The following is an 8154-nucleotide window of genomic DNA, read 5'->3' as shown; positions in this document are numbered from 1 at the left end:
CTGTTTACCCTCGGACACAGCGAGGGATCACACCTCTACCGCCTCAAGGGCAGTGTCCTGGAGTTTCAGACTCTTGGTCGGGGATACAACTGGGGAGAATGAACAGTACCTCGCCCACGCGGCCTCACCTGCTATGCTGAACAGGGGCCTTGTGGAGGGATGGGAAGATTGGAAGGGATAGACAAGGAAGAGGGAAGGAAGCGGCCGTGGCCGTAAGTTAGGTATCATCCCGGCATTCGCCTGGAGGAGAAGTGGGAAACAACGGAAAACCACTTCCAGGATGGCTGAGGTGGGAATCGAACCCACCTCTACTCAGTTGACCTCCCGAGGCTGAGTGGACCCCGTTCCAGCCCTCATACCACTTTTCAAATCTCGTGGCAGAGCCGGGAATCGAACCCGGGCCTCCGGGGGTGGCAGCTAATCACGCTAACCACTACACCACAGAGGCGGACCGGTTTTAAGAATTCTCAAACGAAATGTGATGTATTCATAATAATTCCTTGCACAAGGGCGCCTTCAAATCAGCTGCGTTGTCCGAAAGGTTAAGCAGTTGGACTTGAAATCCAATGGGTTCTACCCGCACAGGATTAAGAATTGTCTGCAGCGGTTTTATTTCTTGAAAAAATCTCAAACTTTATGCTACGTTTTCAATATACTGTAATAACTCACACACAGTGGTCCTCAAGCACCTGCGGTGTCGGACAGCTTAAGATTTTTTGACTAGAAGTTCAATGGGTTGTACCCGTAGAGGTTCGAATCCTGTCCGCAGCGGATGGTTTTTAGGACTTCTCAAACATCGTGCTAGGCATGGATGATAAATCCTTACATGTTGTCGTTTCGAAGCAGCTGCGGTGTCCGAGTGGTTAAGGAGTTGGACTCGAAATCCAATGGGTACTACCCGCACAGGTTCGAATCCTGTTCGCAGCAGATGATTTTTAGGACTTCTCAAACGACGTGCTAGGCATGGATAATAAATCCTTACATGTTGCCGCTTCGAAGCAGCTGCGGTGTCCGAGTGGTTAAGGAGTTGGACTCGAAATCCAATGGGTACAACCCGCACAGGTTCGAATCCTGTCCGCAGCGGTTGGTTTTTAGGACTTCTCAAACGACGTGCTAGGCATGGATAATACATCCTTACATGTTGCTTTTTTTTGCAAGCAGCTGCAGTGTCCGAGCGGTTAAGCAGTTGGACTCGAAGTCTAAGGTGTACTACTCGCACAGGTTCGAATCCTATCCGCAGCGGATGGTTTTTAGGACTTCTCAAACGACGTGCTAGGCATGGATAATAAATCCTTACATGTTGCCGCTTCGAAGCAGCTGCGGTGTCCGAGTGGTTAAGGAGTCGGGCTCGAAATCCAATGGGTACAACCCGCACAGGTTCGAATCCTGTCAGCAGCGGTTGATTTTTAGGACTTCTCAAACGACGTGCTAGGCATGGATAATACATCCTTACATGTTGCCGTTTCGAAGCAGCTGCGGTGTCCGAGTGGTTAAGGAGTTGGACTCGAAATCCAATGGGTACAACCCGCACAGGTTCGAATCCTGTCCGCAGCGGTTGGTTTTTAGGACTTCTCAAACGACGTGCTAGGCATGGATAATACATCCTTACATGTTGCTTTTTTTTGCAAGCAGCTGCAGTGTCCGAGCGGTTAAGCAGTTGGACTCGAAATCCAATGGGTACAACCCGCACAGGTTCGAATCCTATCCGCAGCGGATGGTTTTTAGGACTTCTCAAACGACGTGCTAGGCATGGATAATAAATCCTTACATGTTGCCGTTTCGAAGCAGCTGCGGTGTCCGAGTGGTTAAGGAGTTGGACTCGAAATCCAATTGGTACAACCCGCACAGGTTCGAATCCCCCTCGTGTGTGCTTCTACAATTGTAGGGGGCTAACCTTGGTTACCCTCTTCAATTGAAGATCCTCTTCGCGGTGAGGGGGACTAGTAGCTCCTTTCTTGCGATGCCGAATGGAGCCCTATTGGGTAACCGTTCGGCATACAAGGAGGAGGAAGCTAAAGCACCGCCCAACCCTAAGGTGTAACGCGACCCGTGCCGATGGGGTGCATGGCACATGGGAGATGTGTCTTGAACGGAGCCTTCGAGATACTTGGCGCCTTCTCGAAGTAAGTAGCCTTACCCAGGTATGCGGGGCTCTGCCTGGGCGGACATATATTTCCCTAGCTACTCGTGGGACCTACATGAGTTCCGTAGCCACCCATAAACCGGAGAGCTCTTCTGGGGCCTCCGAGAGAAATACCAGCACAACAACAACCGAAGGGGACTCTTCGGAGATACCCTCGGACAGTTCGACTTCAACAGTTAGAGGGCTCACTCAAGAGGTGGGCAATCTGCAGGTGAAGAAGAGTAAGAAACAGCGCTCTGGCGCTGAAAAGAGGAGATACAAGAAGGCCTTAAAGGCCCGGGAGCAGGCCAAAGAAGGCCTAACTCCTGGGGCTGAGGGGACTTCTACTACCACAACAGCGACAACAGTGGAGGGATCCAATGGGCACAAGAGGCGGGACCCTGAAAAGGGCTCTGCTTCTAGGGCACAGAGGACCCCACCCACTAAGATGCCAGGGGGGAAACGACTTCTGTCGGGGGCAACCCCAGAAGAAGATCGGCAGACCCGCAAGAGACCCAAAGTGGAGTACGCCAGGATAGCTAAAGCTGGGATCAGGATGGCCATAGTACCTGTGGGATATCCTGACCAGCAGCTATCCGAGAAACAGGTGGAAGCTGTGGAAGAGGCTATCACCAATCTGATAGACGAGCTTCCGGAGCAGGGGCCCATTAAGCCTCAGTTCCTGGACTGCTATCTGTCAAGGGGTGTGGCCGTCATCATAGCGGAGAACAATGAAACTGTAGCATGGCTTTCTAGCCTTGTTACAGGTGTACAACCGTGGGAAGGAGCCAGGCTCACAATTGTGGGCATGGACAAACTCCTTTCCTACAAGAGAGTCATGGTCTGGATACCAGGACAACCAAAGGACAATAACGTCCTTTTGGGAAGAATGGCACGCCAGAACCATGGCTTAAATCCCGCCAGCTGGAGGGTCTACGACCGCAAGGAGGAGAAGAGAGGCGTCCGCCTTGTGGTCAGCATGGACTCCAGGGATGTGGAGAAAGTGGTGGGGAAGAAGATCTTCTGCGGGGTGCATGTGGCTACCTTCACATTAGTGGAGGGCAAGCGTGACAAGCAGAGGACCAACCCCACCACAGATAAAACCGAGACCAGCAGGGGGGAAGAGCTGGAGCCCGGACAGGAACCGGGGCCAGCCAAGCCCCAGGATCCATCGCGGGAGACGGAGCTGCAAGTTCCGGAGACCGCATAAGGTAAAGTATTCTATGAAAGTAAAGAATGATTACTTTCATACAAGCAAATATACAACATTGTATAGCGGCCTCTAGGGTACTTAATAGAAGTATCCAGAAAGGCGGGTTTTCGGTCGCCCTGATACAAGAACCCTGGCTTAGACAGGGACATATCATGGGACTAAATTGTGCAGGTTTCACTCTATTCAGTGGAATAGCAGAGGAGAAGCCTAGAGCATGTATATTAGTTAAGGATCATAACGCTTGGGCTATACCGGGTTTCATTACTAGAGACCTAGTAGCAGTCCTAATGAGATATGAAGAGGGCGGACAGCCAAGAGACTTGGTTGTCTGTTCTGCATATTTCCCAGGAGACTCTGAATCTCCACCCCCACCGGAGGAGTTCAAGAGACTGGTGATATACTGTAGGAAACAAGGATTAAACCTCGTAGTGATGTGATGCCAATGCTCATCATAGCATTTGGGGAAGTAAAAATACAAACCGAAGGGGAGAGCACCTCATAGAATTTCTATGTACAGCTGATCTTGAGATCATGAATATTGGTGATACCCCTACCTTCATTAATAATAGGAGCGAAGGGATCATAGATCTTACCCTGGGTTCCATGGGAATCATGCAGGAATTTAAAGACTGGAAGGTCTCTTTGGAGCCTTCCTTGTCAGATCATAGACACATTGTGTTTTATATAGAGGGCTCCATAGAGATCCCGTCTTACAGAAACCCTAGACGAACCGATTGGATATCTTTTAGGGAGGACGTGAGGAGGGGACTGGAGGGAGGACCCTCAAATATAATTAAAAACAAAGAGGAGCTGGAGCTCAGTGTGAGTTTTCTCACACGGACACTGGTTACCTCTTATGAATTAAACTGCCCTATTGTTAAGGCAAAACGAGTAACAGGAAGCTTCAAGTGGAATAGTTATCTTGAACACCTGAGGAGAAATACACGAAGGCTCTGGAATAAATACAGGGAACTTCAGGATCAAGAAAGCCTAGATTCTTACAAAGAATCACAAAGAAGGTACAAGTCAAAAGTCAAGAAGGCTTCTAGGAAATCTTGGAGACAATTTTGTGACTCCATTGAAAGTCAACATGAAGCGGCAAGGCTTCATAAAATTTTAACCTTGGATAGAAGGGCAAGGCTGGGCTCACTCGAGACTCCTTCTGGTGGATACACATCCACAGAGGGGGAGACCCTGAGCTTACTGCTTGATGCCCACTTTCCAGGTTCGGTAATCACGAATAGTGAGGTAGAATCGAGCGGATCCTTCAGACCCGATAAAAGTGGCTGGAGGGAAGCCGCAGAGATTGTTACCCCAAGAAGGGTTAAGTGGGCATTAGAATCCTTTGCCCCTTACAAAAGCCCAGGTGTGGATGGGATCTTCCCGGCGCTTCTTCAGGAGGCGGGGGGGGGGGGGGGTTCCTTATACCATACCTGGTCAGAATCTTTAGAGCCTGTCTCACTATGGGGTACGTGTACTCCTTGTGGCGTCAGGCGAAGGTGGTATTTATACCTAAACCCGGAAGGTCTTCATATACTAGACCTAAGGATTATAGACCCATTAGTCTAACGTCTTTTCTACTTAAGACCTTGGAAAGACTGGTGGATAGACATATCAGGGAGAAAGTATTAAGAGACTTTCCCCTGCATTCTCATCAACATGCATATCAACCAGGGAAGTCGGTTGAGACGGCACTACACCAGCTGGTTTCTAGGCTGGAGAGTGCCTTGGATCAGCAACAACTTGCTGAGCAGTATGCTCATAAAATGGATTATGGCCTCACTGCAGGGCCGTCAAGTTCTGTTTACTCTCAACGCTGTAATGTTGAGAGCTAATATAGACAGGGGGTGTCCACAGGGAGGAGTATTATCACCAACATTATGGTGTCTGGTAGTGGACGAACTACTTACCAGGTTAAATGTTGGAGGAATATACGCCCAAGGCTATGCAGACGACATAAGCCTGATGGCGGTAGGAAATTTCCCCAGTACGGTTTCCGAACTCGTACAGAGCTCTCTACGTAGGGTGGAAAGATGGTGTCACGAGACAGACTTGTCGGTTAATCCCGATAAGACGGAGCTCGTGGTATTTACCAGGAGGAGGAGGCTAGACGGACTGTCAGAGCCTTTCCTATTCGGAAAAAAAATTAGTTAAGACAACCTCGGTTAAGTACCTAGGGGTAATCCTTGAGGCAAGACTGAGTTGGAAGAAACATATAGATCATAAGGTGGATAAGGCTCGCAAGATTATGTGGGCCTGTCGCAGGGCCGTCGGGAAGACTTGGGGCCTAAGACCTAGGGTGGTCCAGTGGCTCTATATCTCCATTGTACGTCCCACGATCACCTATGCATCTATAGTCTGGTGGCCAGGCTCAGAGAGTAAAACTGTGAGCACCAAGTTAAACAGTGTCCAAAGACTTGCTTGTCTAGGAATAACAGGGGCACTGGATACTACACCATTATGTGCAATGGAGGCCATCCTAGTTTTTCCCCCCTTACATTTATATGTTAAGGTAATAGCGGGAATGAGTGCCTATCGCCTTTGGTCACTCGGAGGATGGTCCTTCAAAAACCCGAATAGAGGTCATGCCTCTATTCTTACAAGGCTTCACCAGACTTGCCCTATGGCAATGATGATCGGGGATCTGATGAAGCCTAGCTTTAATTTGAATTATAGATTCACAGTGGTGATACCCACAAGGGATGAGTGGGCCGCGGACGCTGGGGCCCGTCTTAAGTCTGGGGGCTGTACATGGTACACAGATGGCTCGCGGACGGAGGCGGGCACAGGCGCCGGGGTCTGGGGGCCTAAGACAAGGCTCTCCCTTCCTATGGGTAAATATGCTACTGTTTTCCAGGCTGAAGTATACGCAATACTAGCCTGTGCTTTAAATATATGGAAAATGCCTGGACACAGAAGACACATCACTATATGTAGTGATAGCCAGGCAGCGTTAAAAGCACTATGGCGCGGCTGTGAGCTTGCATCCGGGAGATAGTAGGTTCGAATCCCACTATCGGCAGCCCTGAAAATGGTTTTCCGTGGTTTCCCATTTTCACACCAGGCAAATGCTGGGGCTGTACCTTAATTAAGGCCACGGCCGCTTCCTTCCAACTCCTAGGCCTTTCCCATCCCATCGTCGCCATAAGACCTATCTGTGTCGGTGCGACGTAAAGCCCCTAGCAAAAAAAAAAAGCACTATGTGCAGTTAAAACAACATCAAAACTGGTATGGGAATGCCAAAGGATGTTAGATCAGCTGTGTGAGCTTAGCTCAGTTACCTTATTATGGGTTCCTGGGCACACAGGAATCAGTGGAAATGAAGAAGCTGACAAACTAGCGAAACAGGGCTCAATGGGTTCCTTTACAGGACCAGAGCCCTTCCTGGGAGTGTCACTCCGAAGTGTGAGACTGGCAATATCCCAATGGATAAACCAGTCTCACCTAGATATTTGGAAGAGGTTAACCATAGCAAGACAGGCACGTGAACTTATCAAAGGGCCTAGTCAAAGCTATAAAAAGGTCCTAACGAATTTGAATAGGACCAGAATGAGAATGGTAGTTGGATTGTTAACAGGCCACAATACCTTACAGAGACACCTACACATCATGAAAATCACCCACGATCCGATGTGTAGAAGATGCGGTAAGGAGGAGGAGACCTCCGCGCATGTGTTATGTCAGTGCGAGGCTTTTGCAAGCACTAGACATCGATACCTGGGCTCACACTTCGTGAGCCTGGAGGACATCAGGAACGCCAAAATCCGGACACTGGTATCCTTTATAGGAGCACTAGGGCTGGACTAGGCAAACCCGTTCAAGGGGCACAAAGGGTCTTCATAGACCTACGTGTGGAGCTCTGCGAAAACAGGGCTCACCCATTTCTTATCTATCTATCTATCTACAGGTTCGAATCCTGTCCGCAGCGGATGGTTTTTAGGACTTCTCAAACGACGTGCTAGGCATGGATAATACATCCTTACATGTTGCCGTTTCGAAGCAGCTGCGGTGTCCGAGTGGTTAAGGAGTTGGACTCGAAATCCAATGAGTACAACCCGCACAGGTTCGAATCCTGTCCGCAGCGGTTGGTTTTTAGGACTTCTCAAACGACGTGCTAGGCATGGATAATACATCCTTACATGTTGCTTTTTTTGCAAGCAGCTGCAGTGTCCGAGCGGTTAAGCAGTTGGACTCGAAATCCAATGGGTACAACCCGCACAGGTTCGAATCCTATCCGCAGCGGATGGTTTTTAGGACTTCTCAAACGACGTGCTAGGCATGGATAATAAATCCTTACATGTTGCCGTTTCGAAACAGCTGCGGTGTCCGAGTGGTTAAGGAGTTGGACTCGAAATCCAATTGGTACAACCCGCACAGGTTCGAATCCTGTCCGCAGCGAATGGTTTTTAGCACTTCTCAAACGACGTGCTAGGCATGGATAATACATCCTTACATGTTGCCGTTTCGAAGCAGCTGCGGTGTCCGAGTGGTTAAGGAGTTGGACTCGAAATCCAATGGGTACAACCCGCACAGGTTCGAATCCTGTCCGCAGCGGTTGGTTTTTAGGACTTCTCAAACGACGTGCTAGGCATGGATAATACATCCTTACATGCTGCTTTTTTTTACAAGCAGCTGCAGTGTCCGAGCGGTTAAGCAATAGACTCGAATTCGAAATACCTGCACAGGTTCGAATCCTGTCCGCAGCAGATGGTTTTTTAAGAATTCTTAAACTCAATATGCTAGGTATGCATAATAATTCTCTACAAAGACAAGTTCTACCACTGCTGCGGTGTTCGATTGGCTAGGGAGTTTAACTTGA

General features: G+C 49.1%; 7 non-coding genes across 7 annotated transcripts; all 7 read left to right on the top strand.

Moving 5' to 3' along the window:
- The first annotated feature begins 845 nt into the window (after positions 1 to 845).
- TRNAS-CGA (transfer RNA serine (anticodon CGA)) lies at positions 846 to 927 on the top strand. The gene has a single exon. It is a non-coding gene; the product is annotated as a tRNA-Ser (tRNA).
- Positions 928 to 1001: 74 nt separating this feature from the next.
- TRNAS-CGA (transfer RNA serine (anticodon CGA)) lies at positions 1002 to 1083 on the top strand. Its single transcript has one exon. It is a non-coding gene; the product is annotated as a tRNA-Ser (tRNA).
- Positions 1084 to 1316: 233 nt separating this feature from the next.
- On the top strand, positions 1317 to 1398 carry TRNAS-CGA (transfer RNA serine (anticodon CGA)). Its single transcript has one exon. It is a non-coding gene; the product is annotated as a tRNA-Ser (tRNA).
- Positions 1399 to 1472: 74 nt separating this feature from the next.
- On the top strand, positions 1473 to 1554 carry TRNAS-CGA (transfer RNA serine (anticodon CGA)). The gene has a single exon. It is a non-coding gene; the product is annotated as a tRNA-Ser (tRNA).
- Positions 1555 to 7337: 5783 nt separating this feature from the next.
- TRNAS-CGA (transfer RNA serine (anticodon CGA)) lies at positions 7338 to 7419 on the top strand. The gene has a single exon. It is a non-coding gene; the product is annotated as a tRNA-Ser (tRNA).
- Positions 7420 to 7651: 232 nt separating this feature from the next.
- On the top strand, positions 7652 to 7733 carry TRNAS-CGA (transfer RNA serine (anticodon CGA)). Its single transcript has one exon. It is a non-coding gene; the product is annotated as a tRNA-Ser (tRNA).
- Positions 7734 to 7807: 74 nt separating this feature from the next.
- On the top strand, positions 7808 to 7889 carry TRNAS-CGA (transfer RNA serine (anticodon CGA)). Its single transcript has one exon. It is a non-coding gene; the product is annotated as a tRNA-Ser (tRNA).
- Positions 7890 to 8154: the final 265 nt, after the last annotated feature.

The sequence above is a fragment of the Anabrus simplex genome, chromosome 3, assembly GCF_040414725.1.
Source record: "Anabrus simplex isolate iqAnaSimp1 chromosome 3, ASM4041472v1, whole genome shotgun sequence".
NCBI classification, from domain to species: Eukaryota; Metazoa; Arthropoda; class Insecta; order Orthoptera; family Tettigoniidae; genus Anabrus; species Anabrus simplex.
Note: the sequence above shows the minus strand (reverse complement) of the source record. Positions and strands in the feature narration are given on the sequence as shown.